The 20,194-nt window shown below is 40.7% G+C and overlaps 1 non-coding gene across 1 annotated transcript; it reads right to left on the bottom strand.

The window, feature by feature from the left end:
• Positions 1-240: 240 nt before the first annotated feature.
• Positions 241-347, bottom strand: LOC111882677 (small nucleolar RNA R71). The gene has a single exon (XR_002847217.2). It is a non-coding gene; the product is annotated as a small nucleolar RNA R71 (small nucleolar RNA).
• Positions 348-20,194: the final 19,847 nt, after the last annotated feature.

The raw sequence follows: 20,194 nt of genomic DNA, 5'->3' as shown, positions 1-20,194 counted from the left end.
CCACTTTTCAGGAAAGATCATGAGGATGCTTTTAAGCATCTAGATGAAGTCAAAGACATTGCAGATTACTTCAATGTCCCAAATGTCAACAGGAACACAGTCTTGCTTAGGATGCTTCCCATCACTTTCAAAGGAGCTGCTAAGGAGTGGTTAAAAGCACTCCCACAGGGTACAATCACCACTTGGGCTCAGATGCGTGAGCAATTCCTGGACCAGTTTTGCCCACCATCCAAAATAGCCAAACTCAAGAAGGCAATAGCCAACTTTGAGCAACAGCCGGGGGAGTCACTATACGAAGCATGAGAGCGGTACAAGGGCTTACTCAGAAATTGCCCTCAACATGACCTAAATGTGCAGCAAGAGATGTCAATCTTTTATGATGGGGTCAATGTGATGACAAGACAACTCCTTGATTCTCAAGGACCGTTGACAAAGAAAAATCCTAGGGAGGTCAAGGAGCTAATTGAAGAATTCGCGAATCACTCCCGCGAATACCATAACCCGAGGCAAGATGGAAGAAAAGGCGGTGGAAGGGCCCAAACTGATGAAATTGCAGCTGTCATGGCCATGCTGAATAACATGGATCGCAGGATAACCCAAATGGACCAGTCGATACATGCAATAAGAGTGGGGTGCGAGCGATGCAGTGGTCCACACTTGACCAAGGACTGCAATGTGGATGAGTTTGGGAACAGAAAAGCTCAAGTGTGCTACTCTAGTGGGGATAAGTTTGATGAGGACTGGAGGAAACCGAAGAAGGAATGGCTGCCATATGAAGAGTATAAGAAGCAAAAAGAAGAGAAATATAGGCAGACAGGTCGAGGCCTTTATCAAAAGGAGCAGTCACCAGCCGAGAAGAAACCCGACCTAGAGACCATTTTGATGAAGTTTATGGAGGCTTCGGAAAAGAGACACGATGCCACGGATTCCGCTATCATGGAACAACAAACATTGATAAAGAACCAGCAAGCCTCCATCCATAACCTTGAAGTACAATTTGGTCAACTAGCCACTTTAGTTCATGAAAAATTGTCCCCGAAGAATCCCGAAGTAAAGGCCCAATCTCATGTAATGGCCATCGATACTGAAGAAGATACAATATCTGAGTTCCTGGAGGCGTTGGAAGAAGAACCGCAGCAGCCCAAGAAATCAAGGATCGAAAATGGAGAAAGTGCTGAACCAGGCTCGCCACGACGTGGCACTCCATCAGGTAGCATGTCTGCCGCGAGACAGTGATTTATCATGAGCAGATAGTTAGTTGGGACTGAGATAGTCGAGGACCACGTTACACCTATTTGAGTATAGTAGGGCGTATTGTAGTGGTATCAGTGGGGAGTCCAGTCGAGTTTATCAGTGCAGTGGTTTTTCTATCTATGTTGGGTATTGAAAATGGGAGTGGGTCCTTGTTCTTGGGATGATCCATGTGTTGGAACGTTGGTTGATGAGTCGAGGTGGGGGAGTATGATGATTTTGTGGTTCAATCTATGAGTCAGTGATGTTATTGGTCAGTTGAGTTGTTTGGTATTGGATTGGTACGACACTTGGAACGACTAGAGGTAGTCGTGACGAGAAGTTCTTGAGGATTTCATCTGAGGTTCAGAGTATATGAGACCAATTGATTTCCTTAAAGGGGATTATCGGGCGTTGCGTAGCACTTTCCAGGGGCAGGTGTGATTTTACTGGTAAAAATAGTTTGTAGGATGGTTGTGTGCCAATTGGTGATGGTTCGAACCCTGAGTGGGGGAGAACCGGGCACCGTATGGAAGAAAGCAGAGATTTGTCAAGAGCGGTTATAAAAGGGGTATAGAGATCTGCGGTAAGAATTCATGAGACCAGAGTTATTGGTGATCGAGGAAAGGGTTAGAGTGAGCTAATGTAGGAAGTACTTGTTTGAGAAGGATGAATGTCTCCACGACAGGTGGTCATTGGTCAGGGACTTGGTTATGGTCAGGGTCGCTGCAAGTAGGTAGAGAATGATTGAGCTGCCAACTCTAGGGTCGGTATGCGTATTCTTGCTTGGATTTTGAGCAGCAGGAAAAAGGGTTTCGGAGAATTATCAGTGTATTCCGTAGCGTTAGCTTTTTCTCGTGTTCCAATTGAGTATTTGGATACATCGAAGTTGCGCATTGGGAAAAATGAAGATTTAATTATGGGGTTCAGTGGAAATGTATTATTGTATCTATATGATGCTTGGGGCAGGAGATCAGTGGTTGTGGTAGGATCTTGTGATGTTCTGTTGGGGTGTTCCGAGGTATCCGGGTGTGATATCTTGATTTCGGAGTTATTCGAGAATCTTGAGTTGAGACGACTTGTGGTGTATCAAGTATATATGGTTCCAGTGGGAGCCTTGGGAGTTGTCATCAGGAAGGATTATTTAAGAATGTGGATTTTCTGAAGAAAGAGGTATTTTATTATGACGATTGTCATCATAATTTATGATGCATAATTGGGGCAAGTGTGTGTAGATAACTATGATAGTCCGCGGAGCATGAGCTAGTGGACATAGTGTGGTGTGGTATGAGAATTAGATTATGGGGTAATGGGAGAGGGTGTTGTGATGCTACGGGGAGTCATAGTATTCACTAGTCAGAGAGTGTTGTGATGCTACCGGGAGCCGTAGTATTCACTAGTCAGAGAGTGTTGTGATGCTACGGGGAGCCGTAGTACTCACTAGTCCGAGAGTGTTGTGATGCTACGGGGAGCTGTAGTATTCACTAGTCAGAGGATGTTGTGATGCTACAGGGAGCTGTAGTATTCACTGGTTAGAGGGTGTTGTGATGCTACAGGGAGCCGTAGTACTCACTGGTCAAAAGCTTTTGGTGATGTTGAGGAGCCGTAGTATTCTAGGCGGCAAGAGAGTGTGATGATGAAGTGTTCTCCGATCAGAGTATGACGCAGAGGAGTTTTAGGCTCGAGTAGCCTAGTATCGAGTTGTTGGAGCTTGGTGGTTAGGCGAGGGGCGAGACGAGGGTCTCCTTCTCTCTCGGGAATTATTATATTTTAAGTTGAGTTGAGCTGTGTTTGTCGCAGCATGAGGAAATTGGGAAATGGTATTCGCGCGGGGCGTAGGGTGAGTCATGAGACCAATGTTTTATTGGGACACGAGGTTTCAACTTTGGGTCGGACCCAAACTCTCGAGTTGAGTTTGGCTTTAATAGTGGGAGGATATCGAGATGAGAGTCTAGACTTCTGAGGTAAATTCTCGGATGGGAGGTATTGTTATCGTCGGATATTTTTATCTTTATAGGTCAGTACTCGGGTGCAAGAGATATCACGAGATGCACAGGAGATGTGCGTAGCTAACATCCGAGGTCGGGGTTGAGTTGATCTTCGGTTGGGTTGTAGTCCTTGTATGAGTTAATGAGAATTTCGTGACTGGTGTGCCATTGGGCTGAGATAGCTGATGCGAGGAGGAATTCGGTGAGACATTTTGGATCATGATTATGGGTAACCATGGAGGTTTAATTTTTAGGTTGAGGTCAGACCTCGTGTGGTGTTAAAAGAGATATGGAATTTAGAGCGAAGGCTTATGAATGAGATGTTGTGGACACTTCTGAGCAGGCATGGTTATGCATCTGTGTCTGAGGGCAGAGTGTCGGGATTTTTGGTTCGGATGGTTTTGATAGCAGTTTTAGAAGATGTGCCCTGATGCAGTGTGAACCCTTTTATTCGCAGGGGTGGGGTTCGTCAGTTATGGCATGATCAATTGGGAGGAGAGATAGTCGGTTGTTGGATATGGTCGTATGAGAATCGGAAAACTAGTGAGGAAACAGGGTTGTTATTCGAGGAGCAATTATCATGGTGATCGCTTGAGTAGGCGGTCTGGAGGCGGTTCAGGCCACTAGAGTTTCTGGTTATTGGGAAGGCGTATTTCTAGCGGCGAAAGTGTTGGTTCAGACTTTGTTTTGGAGGTTCCATGTGATTTTGGATGTCTCTAGAGAAAGATATCCGGACGGTATGAGGATCATTTCGGTGGTGCCTTTTGGGTTAATGATTTAAGTTTTGGGTGGTTCAGGAGTGATTTCGGGGATGAAATCTAATTCAAGTGGGGGAGAATTGTAACATCCGGATATCCAGGTATGGGAATTTGAGTAATTTATATTGGGGAATGAGGAGACTCGACGAGTTGACGCCTCAACTCATCGAGTAGGATCGCGTTTTGGGGACCTGTTTAATGAAGGGACTCGACGAGTCGGGTATTTGGACTCGCCGAGTCGGTGTTGTCAAGGAAAACCCTAATTGTCTGGGTTTGGGACCTATTTAAAGGCCCTTATGGCCTTCAGTGGTGGCCACCTACACCTTTGAGAGACTCCTATCGAACCAGAGAGCTGAGAGAGTGAAGAAGAGCCATTTTAGAGCATTCTTGAGGTGGGTGTGCAATGGTGTAATCATTTCCAGCAAAGGGAGGTCGGGGGGGGGATGTCGATTTAGAGCTTCTGAGCTTGCATCTTCACCATAGAGGTATCAAATCGTTCTCCCTTCTCTGTTTTGGGTAAGATTGGTGATTTTAGGGTTTTCTAGCTTCTTTTATGGCTTCATTGGTGGAGTATAGTGTCCCATTGAGTGTGAAGCCATAGATCTGGACCCAAAGAGGTCCAGAGAGTCCCTTCCATCCTGCTTTATGCATTCTATTTGGAGTTTTGAGCTAGGGTAGTTATGTAATGAATGGTTTCACCCAAATAAGCTTGTAGAACCTTGCATGAGTGCCCAAGGTTCGAACTTTTCATGGTTATTGGCTTTGAGGGAGTTAGATCTATGGTTTGGTGAAGCAGATCTGACCTCAGAAGGTCAGATGAGGGTTGTCATGGGAGCAACTCGTCGAGTCCATAGGCAGACTCGACGAGTCGAGTCGGGGTTGCCCCGTGATTCCTTGCCGACTAACTCGACAAGTGGAGAGGGAACTCGTCGTGTCTAAGAGGTTTAAAAAGGATTTAGAGAACCCGCATGGACTCGCCGAGTCACTCTTGTGTACTCGCCGAGTCTGGTCAGTGTTGACTGTTGATTTGAGTTGTCTTATGTTGACTTTGGGAGTTTTGGTCAACAGAGGTAATAGAGGTCAGGGAGGGGTAAAATGGTCTTTTACCCATTACCTGACTAGAGAGGGAAAGAGTAATCGCCGGTTAATTAGATTTGGGACTTCGAGTATTAATTAGAGATATTTGCCTTATGTGTTAGGCGATGGTGAGTCCGAGGTTCGCATGTGCAGATAATTGCTTTCTGATTGCCAAGTGAGTCTTTTTACTATACTTTACCTTGAGTAGGTAACCAGAGTTATGTGATAGAGTATTCGTATGCTATGTATGTTATGTGTTGTACTGCATTATTTCTATGTGACTTATGTTGTGCATGTTTACAGAGTTAGAACCAGAAGGTTCCCAGAGTTTGAACCGGAAGGTTCATAAAGTAGGGTCTACGGACCCACAGAGTTATAGGCTCGAGTGGCTAATATGTGTTATGTGTGGTATTTTGGGGAACTCACTAAGCTTCGTGCTTATAGTGTTTTGTTTTATGTGTTTCAGGTTTCTCTCAGGATCACGGGATGGCGTCGGCTCGATTGTACACACCAGAGAAAGAGTCATGTTTTGAGGATCCTGGTTTATTATGCAAGTGAAAATGGAGTCATTTTTTGTAATTCAATTATGAATGGAATTTTAAGAAAAGTATTTTTTAAGAATCAAACGATTATTTTTAAATGAAAATTGTTTTGAAATTTACGGTGTTACAGGCGTAAAACCACCATTCTGAAAATACATCACATCAAACGTCAGAAACACAGATATATCTCGAGGGATCTCTACTACTACAGGTTTCCTTGTCTCGCCTCGCCCTTCCTTGATTCAAGTACGGATCCTCTGCTTTCAGTAGTACGGGCCCATACTACCTTCCACATCCATCCGTACTTTCCTCAAGAACTGCCTCGACTCACCAAGTCACTTCTACTACTACTGATCTCTGCTAATCTCATCCTAGGCTTACCCTAGGGAAATCTCCGACCCAAACCAGTCCTCAGCTGCTGAAGGCCTCCTTGTAATGCCAATTAGTCATCACTTGAATACCATCACATGTGACGAGGCTCAGATAATCCTTCGAGTAAAAGACTTGTCCCCACAACGGTTAGACTCAAACGAAAGCTGTGCAATAGGGCCAAATCCAGCACTCTGATATTATTCAACCCTGATCACAAGTGACGTGACGTATTCACCTAATGGCTAACTCCCATCACTCAGATTCCCAGAAAGCACAAAGCAAGCAACATTCGGACACAGGAACTACTCAGCAAATCTATTCTCATAACGAGAAACTGTACTAGCATACAATGCTAAGCTCATACTATCATGCATAACCTAAAAAGGCTATCCTACTTCTGTCTACTCAATACTAGCATGCAATTCTCATAAAGCCGAAATACATAAAGTAGGCACATAATGCATCATTCCTAGATCCTTAGTCCTATTCTAGCATGCTGTTCTACTGAAACTGAAACTGATAATCATAACATATATTGTATGGATAATTTGGGAGTACTTACTTGAGCTCGACTGATCGCATGCACTACATCCTTAGTCCTATTCTCTTGTTAAAAATTCTTTTTGAAAATGTTTATCTTTTGAAAATATCTTACCATTTCCTTAGTTTGAGTTCAGACACACCCGAAAGTGTGCCCGAATCCCTCAAACCAAGGCTCTGATACTAACTTGAAACGACCCAAAATATGACCCAAATTTTTTTGTTTTAATATTACTAAACATCACATCATCGAATGTCATACATAATAAGAACCATGGAATAAGTAACTCAAAAGTCATAGTGACTGTGTCCAAACAAGAACTATATCAATCATATCAAAATATTTGAATAAAGCTCCCAGGATAAAACTGAAGCAGTGGTGTGTTCGATGACATCAACCCGAGTTCTTCTATTTGCTAGCGGAAATACTGAAACCAAAAACTGAAACTGTAAGCATGAAGCTTAGTGAGCTCCCCCAAACTACCACATACCATACAATAACATATAAACAACTATTGGGCCTTGCCCACTGCATCAGACCGAAGTCTGGAAACTGCATCAGACCAAAGTCCGGAACTAACCAGGGCCTTGCTCTCTGCATCAGACCGAAGTCCGGAACTGACTGGGTCCTTGTCCCCTGCATCAGACCGAAGTCCGGAAACTGACTGAACATAGCATAGCATAAACATATCAACTAGCATGAACACATATACTACATATTGCATTGGACCAGAGTCCGAAACACATAACACAAATCATGCTTGAATCACAAAGACATCAAGCACTCTAACTACTGCATCAGACCAAGGTCCGGTACTACTGCATCAGACCAAGGTCCAAAACTTCAATAACTCTAGATCTAGCATATGAGGAGGAAATTTAAGTGATTTATACCTTCTTTTGGTAACAAAGAGTGAGTCTAGACCGGGTCTCTGAGCTCAAGCTTCTTCTCCAACCTTTGCTTTCCTTCTTCACAACTTCTTTCTCACTAAAACCCTCACAAGGAGCAAAATCACACAAAAGAGAAAGTAAGGACGTATTAGGGTTTCTTTGGGGGTGAGGAGGCTGGTAAGAATCCAGAGGGAGGCTATAATGGGGTTTCTTTAGGTCTTAAACCCTTAAATTAGGGTTTTCTTATCTGCTCACTTACGCTGCACGTACCTAGTGGTATGCTGCGCGTAAGTGTGCGCGTCCCCAATTCCATCGCCGTCCATTACACACCGCGTACGTCCAAGCTATGCCAAGCGTACGTCTTATGGGCTGCCCAATACTTGGCCCAAGTGCATAAACCCAAAACCATTATTCTTTTCCTTCCATATTAGGCCCAACTATTATTTAAGAAAAATTAAATAATTAATACCTCGAGAGACAGGCGTTACACATCCCAACAAACCGGGGTTCGGCACCTCCGACCATATAACTTCTCGAACGGAGCTCGATCGATACTTGCATGATAACTGTTATTGTGTGAAAATTCTTCCAGTGGAAGATACTTATCCCAACTCCCTCCAAAATCTAACACGCATGCCCGCAACATATTCTCCAGTGTTTGAATCGTCCTCTCGCTCTGACCGTCGGTCTGGGGGTTATACGTCGTGCTAAAGTGTAGCTGAGTGCCCAACTCCACGTGGAATTTCTTCCAGAACCTAAAACTGAACATCGCGGTCAGAAATTACCGACACAGGCACCCTGCGACTAGCCACCACCTCACGCACGTAAATATCCGCCAGCTTCTCTGTGGATATACATTCGAGTTTCAGAATGAAATGAGAAATCTTTGTTAGTCTATCCATAATCACCCATATGGAATCCACACCCCTCGCTGTCCTTGGCAACTTCATAATGAAGTCCATCGTGATCTCCTCTCACTTCCACATGGGAATGGGTAGCGGTTAGACCTTACCATGAGGTTGCTGATGCTCGGCCTTGACCTTCCTGCAGGTTAATCATTGCTTTACAAACTAGGCAATTTCCTACTTCATGCAGGGCCACCAATAACTCAGCCTCAAGTCCCTATACATTTTTGTAGCTCCTGGATGTATAGAGAACTTGGACTTATGTGCTTCCTCTAATATCTTCTATCTCACTCCCCTGGTCACCGGTACACACACCCGGCCACACTGTGTCAAAAGACTACGACTATCCTTAACAAAGAAAGGATATTTGCTTCGGATTCTCTCTACCTTCCAGTTCTCCTTCATCACGCCCTCAACCTGAGCCTATCTGATCATCTCCAACAATGGAGAGATTACCGTCATTCTCAAACACCCATTCCCAAACGGCGAACCTGCCGTCTTAAGACTCAAAGCGTCAGCCACTATGTTGGCTTTCCCTGGATGGTAAGGGATCACACCGTCATAATCCTTCAGCACATCCAACCACCTCCTCTGTCGCATTTTGAGGTTCTGCTGGTCCATCAAATACTTCAGACTCTTGTGGTTGGTGTAAATGGTACACCGCACTCTGTACAAATAATGCCTCCAAATCTTGAGAGCAAATACCACTGCCCCCAGTTCTAGATCGTGAGTGGGGTAATTCACCTCATGTGGCTTTAACTGTCACGAGGCGTACGCTATCACATGACCTCTTTGCATCAGTACTGCACCTAACCCTGTAATCGATGCATCACAGTACACCACCAGATCTTCTAGCCCCTCAGGTAGTACAAGGATCGGAGCTTCACACAATCTCTGTATCAATGTCTTAAAAGCCAACTGCTGATCCGTACCCCACCGAAATGTCACATTCTTCTTGGTTAGTCGTATCAATGGCACAACAATCTAGGAGAATTCATGAATAAATATCCGATAACAACCCGCTAAAGCTAAGAAACTATGAATCTTCGATGCATTTTTCAGTATTTCCCACCGCATCACAACCTTAACCTTAGCTGGATCAACCGAAATACCTTCCTGGTTGATGATGTGCCCCAAGAATTGTACCTCTTGCAGCCAGAATTCACACTTGGAGAACTTGGCATACAGCTTCTCTGCCCATAGGGTCTCCAACACCTCCTTTAAGTGTTGTTCGTGCTGCTCCCTAGTCTTAGAATAGACCAGGATATCATTAACTAAAACGATCACCGACCGATCCAACATCGGTATACACACCTTGTTCATAAGACCCATGAACGCTGCTAGGGCATTGGTGAGCCCAAACGACATCACTACAAACTCATAATGCCCATATCAAGTCCTAAAGTCGTGTTCGATATATCCTCATCCCGAATCCTCATCTGATGGTATCCCGACCGAAGATCAATCTTGGAAAACCAAGACGCACCCTGCAGCTGATCGAACAAATCATCGATCCTTGGCAATGGACAATAGTTCTTCACTGTTAGCTTGTTTAGTTCCTGATAATCGATACACATACTGTGGGATCTATCCTTCTTTTTAACGAAAAGAATTGGTGCTCCCCATGGGGAACTGCTCGGACGAATGAACCCTCGGTCTAACAGCTCCTGAAGCTATGTAGACAACTTCTGCATCTGGGGTAGTGCCAACCAATATGGTGCCTTTGCTATCGGAGGGGCACCCGACACCAAATCGATGTGAAACTCCACCTGCCTCTCTAAAGGCACTCCTGGTAACTTTTCCTCGAAAACATCCCGAAAGTCCTGAACAAACGGCATACTGCCTACCTCCTTCGTGATCTCTACTTTTGTATCCGAGATATAAGCCAGCAATCCTGAACATCCCCGCTGCAGGAACCTCCTAGTCCTTGCAGCGGAACAGAGGTCGGCCCTTACGAAGCCCTATCACCATGTATCACTAGTTCTCCCCCAGTTGGGGTTCGAACCCTCGCCAACTGATGCTCACAACCAATCATGGCCCCGTTGGCCCCCAACCAATCCATTATGATAATCACTTTCAGCCCTCGTAATGGTATCAGGACTAGGTTGACACGAAATCCCTCACCAAACATCTTCAGGACACAATCCCTATACTCCCTCGTAGCACTGACGGTGCGGTCATCTGCAATCTCCACCTCGAACGGGGAATCTAAAATTCGTGGGGAGTCTCGAAACATCTTGCTAAGCGCAAGAGATACGAACGATCGGGTAGCACCCGAGTCAAACAAGACATGAACAGACATACCGTTGACCAAAAAGGTCCCTATACAAGCAGATAGTACACATAAGCAAAGCAGATACATAGAGTAAGGAAGAATAACTACATACCAGCTACAACGTCTGGTCCTGCCCGTGCCTCCTCGGTAGTCAGCTGAAATGCCTGACTCTTAACTACCGAGGCTTCCACCATAGTAGTGCGACCATCGGTAATCCTTATTGTGGCGAGCGCAGGAGCCGACACCACTCCTCCTCCTCCCTGCAACTTCGGTCAGTTGACCCGCTTATGGCCGGTCTGGTTGTAGTAAAAACAGATTTAGCCTTTTACGGGACAATACCTGCTCATATGTCCCTGCTGGCAACATGCATAGCATCCCAAGCCTATGATACGACAAGCTCCACTGTGTACCCAACTACACTAGGCACATCGGCTCCGACCCTGTTGACCCTTGTTGGGAGTGGCTGATGTCTTAGGCTTCTTAGCATGTCCTACTGCTGCCTGAGCCTATTCAAGTTTCTGCTTCGTGCGGGATTCCAGCTCCATTTCTCATTCCTGAGCTTTCTCCACCATTTCATTCAGGGTCTTGCACCCCGTAAAGCTCACAAACTCCTGAATATCGTCCCTAAGCTCGTTACCGAAACTTGGCAGTGATCTTCGCCACAGTCTCCGTGGTCTGCTGCATATCATGAAACTTTCGCTCTAGTCGTTGCAACTCAATGGGTCGTGCAAACTCCAAATCAAATTGCCGAACAAACTCGACCCATGTCATCTCAGCCACCTCGGCTGCTCCCACTTGTCTGGTCACCTCTTCTCACTAGTCCCGGGCACGATCCCTCAACATACACGATGCAAAGCGCACTTTTTCCGCCGGACAACAAATCGTGAGCTTAGCATTTTCCATGTCTGCCTCCCAGCATCAACTCACAATGGGGTCTTGGACTCCAAAGAACTTCGGTGCTCCACACACTTTGAAGTCCCGAAACGTTGGAGTTCGAGCCCCAACCTGGCCCGCATCAATCTCAGCTCTGAATGATCTGAGTCTCTCCTCTATTATATCCATTATGCCCTCCTTGAGCGTTCTAAAAATGACTGGGGTAGCATCAAGGATGCCCCTGGTAACCTCAGCTGCAATAAGCTCACGCAGCCTCTCATCAATGCCGTCTGTAGTGTCACCCGATCCATTTTCGGATCCGGATCTCGATCCTAATCATCCCCCTCCAAAATGTGTCACCACCATGCTGAACTGGAATGTCATAAATCATAACGATCAGGATTTCCATAAAACGGATCTCTCCACACCGGTCCTCCTTGATGTCGTCAGATCTAACATTGGTTTTGGTACAGGTCTTGTGCTTCCAGTAGTATTGGCCCAATACTACCTTCCATACCTACATGTACCTTTCCCCAAGGTTCTACTTGATAACTCCAATTTGTTCCAAAATAAACCATATACTACAAACCACCGCATAACCCAAATCCCAGGCAGGTCTAAGATTCACTCTACTCATATCCATGAAATTAATCAAAACTGGTTGCCTTTATGCATGCACATTATACACAGAAAAGGATCGAATAGACTTTCGAATAAAAGATTCTACTCTAGGACCACAACCATACAAGGAACATAAAATAAGGCCAAATCAATCATTCTAAGGCTATAAGCTCGTAACCGTATATAATTTTAAAAGCATACACATAGCAAGTTTCATACAAATATCCAAGCTCAAATATTATAATACCATGGCTAGCACATTGGGGAACTACTTTCTTGGCTCGGCTGATCACGTATGTTGCACTCTCATCCTTTTATTTCTTGTAAAACCCCCTTTTTATGTTATTTTTGAAAATAATTTACCATTTCCTTATTTTGAGTCCTGACACACCCGAGAGTATGCCTGAAATCCCTCAAACCAAGGCTCTGATACCAACTTGTAACGACCCAAATTTACAAAGAAATTTGATTTATTTTTAATTAGTCAACCATAATTCATAAAACATGAAAATTCCAATAATTGTTTTCAAAACCACCAACATTAAAACATTATTATTTTCAAAACATCAGAGTGTCCCCCAACCCATATCGAAAAGGAGAGATAGAGTACACACCGCATCATCACGCCTTGCCTTTGCCTTTAGGCTCCGATGTACCTGAAACAAATCCGCAGATGGTAAGCTAAAAGCTTAGTGAGTCCCCTAGAGCATACCCCACACATACCACATATAACATTAGCCATAAAAGCCATCTGTACTACTATCACACATCAATTAGCTATGAAGCTATCTCTGCTGTTAGCCACAAGGCTATCTCTACCATCAACTATAAAGGCTGTCTCTACCTTTAGCCATAAGGCTATCTCTATCGTTAGCCATAAAGGCTGTCTCTACCTTTAGCCATAAGGCTATCTCTACCATTAGCCACAGAGGCTATCTCCACCGCTTATCATGCATACATACATATTGCACCTCTACATAGCAAGTAAATCAACTAACATAAAATAGGCCGGCCTTGTTGACTTAGACCCATTGGTATGGTGAGAAACTAATTTCTCAAAGGCTGAACTGGCAAACTAAAGTCAGATATATCTCCTGATGCTCCTCCTAAACTGTCTATAATCAATGAGTAAATAACTCAACATATTCCCAAAAATACCCCTAGGGTCAACCCTGGTCAAAGTCAAAGTGTATAGCAAGTTCAACAGTCCATATTGACCTTGACTCGTCGAGTACATACAGCCACTCGTCGGGTCCCCTGTTTAACTCATCGATTCGCCGAGTCACTCGAGAGACTCGTTGAGTTCCCTGATGTCCACGGCCGTAAACCACTAACCGTGAAATTTTGGCCGCAAAACCATGATCGTGAACCCTTGGTCATGAACCTTCGGCCGTGAACCCTTGGCCGTGAATTAGAAAATCCTCTCGACTTGCCGAGTCACTTGCACGACTCGCCGAGTCCCCTTAGTGCCGTACGGTCCTTTCCACTGGGACTCAAGGTCCCAAACTTCATATCTATACTCTACTAGTGTGAATAACACGTAAAGTTGCAAACTTTACGTGCATGCAAGGCTTCACATGGCCATAACACCGAAACTAACCTTGAAAAAAGGTTTTCATGCATGGAGAGGGAATGATCTTAATAAAAGGTGCAACTTTATGATATTTGAGACCTAAGAAGGTCCAGATCTGGAACCGTATCCTTGTCACAGGTCCAGATCTATGCTTGCTTCCATTTCCTCAAAGTTGGTAATAAACTCTCAAATAGAATCTAGGCTTAAGGTAGTAGATTCATACCTCAATTCGATGCCCAAGACGAAATGGATGCTAGATCTAGTGTTTTCCCCTTGATACCTCTTCTTCAAGCTTGGAATATCTTGCAAAATCCCAAAGTTTAAGCTCCTAATGCTCTTACTTCACACACCCAAGTGTTTGCGGCTGTAAACGCTCTCTTATGATGTTAAAGGAGGCTACAAAGGCGTATAATGTTGTTTATATAGGGGCCAAACCCCAAAATTTAGGGTTTTCTTTAAACAGTCCGGACTCGCTAGGCCGACCCTTCGACTCGCCGAGTCGGTCTTGACCCTCGTCCAAATATCACGATCCTACTCGACAAGTTGGACTCCCAACTCGCCGAGTCCATGCATAATTTCCCTTCAATACATAAATTCCAACGAATTCCTAAACAGGTGTTACAAAAGTTTATAAGAGTTTATACGAGTAAAAGTTAGATTGATTGATATGAAAATGTTTTGGTCTAGACCCACAGAACTCACGAGACATTATTGTCCAGGGCCATATCAGAGGGTAGGGTAGCATGAGCGATGACCCAAAGCCTCCAAATTTTCGGGCCTATTTTTATGTATTTACTTGTATTATTTTAGAAATAAAAAAGCTTTTCGTATTAAGTCGTCTCATGTAGAGGAAAAAAGGGTCTCATTTTTTTTCCTCTGGTGCCTTAAATTGACTTGATTTGGCCCTATTATTGTCTCACATATGTTGTTTAAATGCCATGTGTTCTATGTTAATGTATGAAGCATTTGAAGATTATGTGTCTATTGATAGTAGTGAATTCTTGACTGATAGAAGCTTGACATAGTTTCTATAATGATTGGTATATTCACTCCTTTACCATGGTTTGTTTTTATCGATTGTAACATCAAGTTATGTACTTTATACATCATTGTAAAAATAAGTTTTGTGTTGGAAATTTTGGGAACATATTTTTGATAAATATAGATTAATGGCAGGATTTTTTTTAAACCATTGTAATTAGTTTATTAAAAAGGGTAGGTGTTACAAGTTGGTATCAAATCGTTAGTTTAAGAGAATTAGGTTTGGATTGTCCATACGTAGGATTAAATTGTGAGAAATATTAAAGAAACATAGTGTTTTAGGACAACTAGCAGTGTTATCACATAGGTCCTATGTGTATATAGTCGATGTTATTTTTACATGAAAAAAATATGTTATGAATAAACAAAAATGTGAAGTATAGAATTCATGAATTTTTATCGAATATACATTATGAAATGTACAATTGTACGGACAATTTAGATGATATCTTACAGATAGAAAAGGAAGGATCACCGGTTATGAACTAGAGCAACTTTAAATGATTTAGTCAAATAAGTTGATGCGAATAACACAATTTAAAATGTTGATGTGTTGACAAGGGAGATATAATTCTCATTTGATAGAGTTATAGTCAAAATACACGATATAAGATTTGATAAATCGTACAAGAAATCAATGATGATTGAAAGTGGTGTCGTGTCGCATGATGATGAATAATAATTGGACTAAACCTTTTCGAGAAAGCCAATTTTTATGTCAAACTGATTATTGTGGAAGCTACTTTGAAGTTTCCCTGAATGTTGCAAGATGAAGGATAGTGAGAATATGCATGATTTGTTTGATGATCTAAGAGTGGATAGGGATATGTGTATTTTATCTCCATGATATCTGGCTAAATGAAACTCATCGACAAATTAAAGATCGAAGAAAGCATAATTCAAAACGAGTAGGAAACAATTAAATAATACAAACCTCCCATGTTTGTATAGATGAGAATTTTATTGTCTACTAAAAGTATGAAAGATGAGATTATAGGATTGATGATATGACCATGGATGTAAGAAGAAGACAAAATTTTAGTTGAGTATACAAAAAAATGACTATGAAAATTAGTGATAAGTATGGTTGTTAAAGTATGTTTACGTAATTTACTTTTTTTAATAAGATGCAATATAGAAAGTATGTAAGTTTTCTAGGAAGTCTCATTGGATAGTGATAAATGAAAACAATAAAATTAACGAGATAGATAAGTCGAACAAAATGAGTAAGGAAAGTGTAAAGGGATTATTTTTTGGTAATGCCATTACCAAATATGTATAGTGTGGTTTCCATAGTATGAGAGCCTATACTATTATTAACACAAGGTACATATTGGGATTTGACGGAATCATGAATCAAGAATGAGTAGAATTTTAAATTCTTAGTGATTAGTTTGTGTGGAATGTATATATCGATATTATATTATTATATAAAGATTCTAAAAGTGATAGAATAGTGTTAAAAGTTGATTAATTATTATTAGAAAAGATGAAATGTGGAACCGATGTCACATGTGATTTATTTCTAAATAATTATTAGAATGTTGGGAACTAAAAAAGTGAATAAAGTTGGATAGAAATTTACTGTAGTTAAAAGGTAAATTACTACTAGTAATAGATATATATTATATATTTGTGTGATGTGACTAGAAGTTGAAAATTGGTATTTAATTTACTTTTAGATGAATTCTCAAAGTAATAATCAAGAGAATATTATAGTAAGTATAGAAAATTAAGTAGAATAAGTAAAAGATAAATTAGTTTATAAATTATTATGCTTTAATAATTAATTAGAAATTATTTGGAAAAATACATTGGGAAATCATTAAATAGTTTTAATTAATTAAAAGGGTTGAGTATTGCTTAATCAATAGTTGGTGAATCTGAATGTTTCAGAACCCTTAAGAAAATAGGGTTGGACAAAATTCATTCCATCCTACATGGGATGAGAAGTGAAATTCAAATTTGGCCTCCATCTCAAATGGGATGGAAGACAAATCTAAAGAATGGATCAAGACTATAAATAGGGCTCCATGGATCTCATAATTCCTTAACCCTTGGCTTGAAAAAAATTATAATCTGATTCCTCCCTCTATATGGGACAATTTCTAACACTCTTAGTGTTTGTGAAATTGACCATTCTCCTAGTTATTTTTATCCTCTCTTTGGTGTTCATTGTGAGTGATACCCTTAGAGGGATTCTGGTTTGGGTCTTCTCAACCAAGAAACCTTGAGGAGGACAAGATCTCAAGCATGGAGATCAATGGCTACATAAGAGGTATGTTATTCTTCCTTCTTTATGTTCTATGTTTTACTAGAGTAGTAGTAACAACATGAAACTTAGATCCTTAGGGTACATGAACACATAAGATTATTATTATGTTGTCACTACACATGATTATGTGTTTAGGTGTATAGAAAACCCAACAATTGTATTAAAGTCTTAGTTCACAATTACTTCATTACTATCCTCGATCAAAACTGATTTAGATTGTCTCGTTTGCAAAGTTTGATATACAAAATTATGACATTCCCAATTTTCAGAACCAAAAAAAATTCTTTACGCATTAAAAAATCATAATATCTTTTATTGCTGAAATTCATAGTACATTAAAATATTTTGAGTCCAATGAATGTTTCAAAAACAGTAAAACTTTAAGGATGTCATAATCGATACACAACATACATTACAACGTAAAGACCTAACGACCATGAATACTACTACAGGTATTCTCTTCAATCACTGAACATCATATTCAAACCTTCAGTAGTCTTAACACTGCTACTTGTGATGCATATAAGTTGAGTATGTCAGGTTGGGAAACCTGGTGAGATACACAGGTTTTTCAATCTCACAATGTTTTAATAATATATATTTCAAACTTGAAAAACCAATTGTTATCATCAACAGAGATAAAAGACAATCTTACCGCAATCATGTTGATCCTTACTAACTGATCCTATATAATGACCTTACGCGATCTAACCAAAAGGATTAATGCAAACAACAAACTGATTATGCTGCTTCGGGGATTCCTTGGCGGCAAAAGAGGATCCATGAAGACAACAAATGAGGGGAGTGAGATAGGCCAAATGAACCTATGTTCATAAAAAATACCACAAAATTATTAAGTTAGGGTGGTTATCTAGATAACTATGCCAAGCAGTAGTCTCGCCCAGAGGTATTTTACCCCAGACTCACACTATCTAGTGAAATAACATCAGACATACATAGTAGTGGCCTGTTACTTACACACTCTATTAGGAAGTCTATAGAGTTCCCTCAATTACTTTGTGAAAGGAAACACTGACACCCAAATCTCATCAAAAGAAATGGGAGAGGAATGCTAGTATAGTACTCTAGTACGATCTCGAACCCCGACATGTAATAGTGTAAAAAAGGACTATGTACATGACAGTACTTCTGTCACATTATAGTTCCCTGGTACGAGTAGGACCCATACCCCATCACATAATAATACTTCGACACAAGTAGCACCTGAAAAACAAAGCTTTGAAAAAGACTTTGTACATAAATAGTACTTTTGGCACATGCTAGTACCTCGACACAAGTAGTACTTAAGAAACAAATTTCGGCTCTCTGTTCCACGATCACACACATCCTAGTATGAAAATACCCCAATGTGCAAACTTAATTGAACTGAGCATCTCTTTTAAGTCTAAGGGTATAACTAACATCTCTTCAACTTAACTCAACTAAGCATCCTTTATAAGTCTCAGATCGACACTAGGCAAGACTACTAATGCTTATAATGAATATCTAGTACCAACTTTGTTTAGGCAACACTATCCTACCCTAGTGTATATTTTTAACACATAGTATTATGTATTATTATACTTTTATCTTCTCCATAATAATACTTCTGTTATTATTATTATTATTATTATTATTATTATTATTATTATTATTATTATTATTATTATTATTATTATTATTATTATTATTATTATTATCACATAATAATATCGTTTTGCACATATAGAACCATATCCGTTTTGCACAACATATATCATCAAATATATATCTCAGGAAATAAGCATGTAATTCAAATATGAACTTTCAAAATATATTTAATACATCAATAAATAATTGTATTAAAATTATGTTCGTGAAAGTAACTATGTACTCACCTATTAAGGTGGATGGCATATGATTTGGGCAGTGCTTCACATATCACCTTAACTTTTCCTTTTTAAAGACCTAGATTTGAATATCAATAAGTCTTAATGATATATTCCTCATGACTATAACAACAATAGTCTAGATTCCTCAACAATCCTAATGTCTACATTAATATATATCAAGTAAGGAACAACCATGTAAGATCATATATGAGGTAGGTTTCGTTTGGTATATAGACTATACTATTTGGAAATCCCACTTTAAACACCTCACTAGATCTAGCCTAAACATCACTCCCGTAAGTAGATCAATCAGTATTATGACATTTGATCATTGATAAAATATTGTTTATAGGTTCATAATAACTTTAACGAATTTAAACAAAAGTTACACTTAAAGCGTAATAAGCGTAGCTTAACTTAGAGAGTTTTTAGCGGGAAGAACTCCAACCCAAAAGCTTCCATTCATTGGGCTCCTAGATAGCTCAGAGGCCTACTAAAATCCTTAGAAGTCCGTAAAAACTCAGATGGAAGGGAGGAAAATGGTTGAGAGAGAAGGGATTGAATTATATGGAAAAATGATCAAATTTTCGCTACTATTTATATAAGTCTAGGGAGGTGCGCCACACCCTTATGGCGATGATGCTCCTCCTGTTGATTGCCACATGTTAAAAAGTTGATAGTCTGCATCTCCCCATTCTAGAAGCCTTGCACATCGTGCCCCCTATGCGCGTATGAATTCTAATTTTCTTCTAGAAATTGTATGTTTCTCATACAAACTTCTTTTTTGATGTTCTTTATATCTACGTGTAGCTATCGATAAGTACTACAACTTTCATTCAGACTCCGCCTGCTAATTCTCACTTTACTTTAATTTATATATTTGTAAAGGGCTTAGACTGTTAAAACCCATATAAAATCATAACTCTTTCATATGAATTTTAGTATTGACTGTCATATCAACTCTCTTTTAGATTGTTTTGCCTAATAGTGAACCGATTTTAATTTTGGTTTTTGTGCCGCACACTGTTATACTGAAACTTCGAAAAATCATAACTTTTTTCATACGAAGTCAGATTTAGGTGTTCTTTATATACACACTCTTGCTTTTACGATTACTATAACTCCCATCAAGATTACGTATCCTAAATAAGACTCTATAAAAACATCTATATATCGCTCATAACACGTACGATGAATAATTATCCTTTTTAAGGATTTTAATTATAATAATTATTACTATTATACTTTAATCATCTACCATTAGCTTACGGGTGTTATAATTACATCATCCTTAGGATGATTACGTCCTAGATTCATCAGCAAAACAACACTGGATAATGATCCCGTAAGTCACTTCTCCAT

Source organism: Lactuca sativa, chromosome 2 (assembly GCF_002870075.4).
Source record: "Lactuca sativa cultivar Salinas chromosome 2, Lsat_Salinas_v11, whole genome shotgun sequence".
Taxonomy (NCBI): domain Eukaryota; kingdom Viridiplantae; phylum Streptophyta; class Magnoliopsida; order Asterales; family Asteraceae; genus Lactuca; species Lactuca sativa.
The sequence above is the reverse complement of the archived record's forward strand: the minus strand, read 5'-3'. Positions and strand labels throughout refer to the sequence as shown.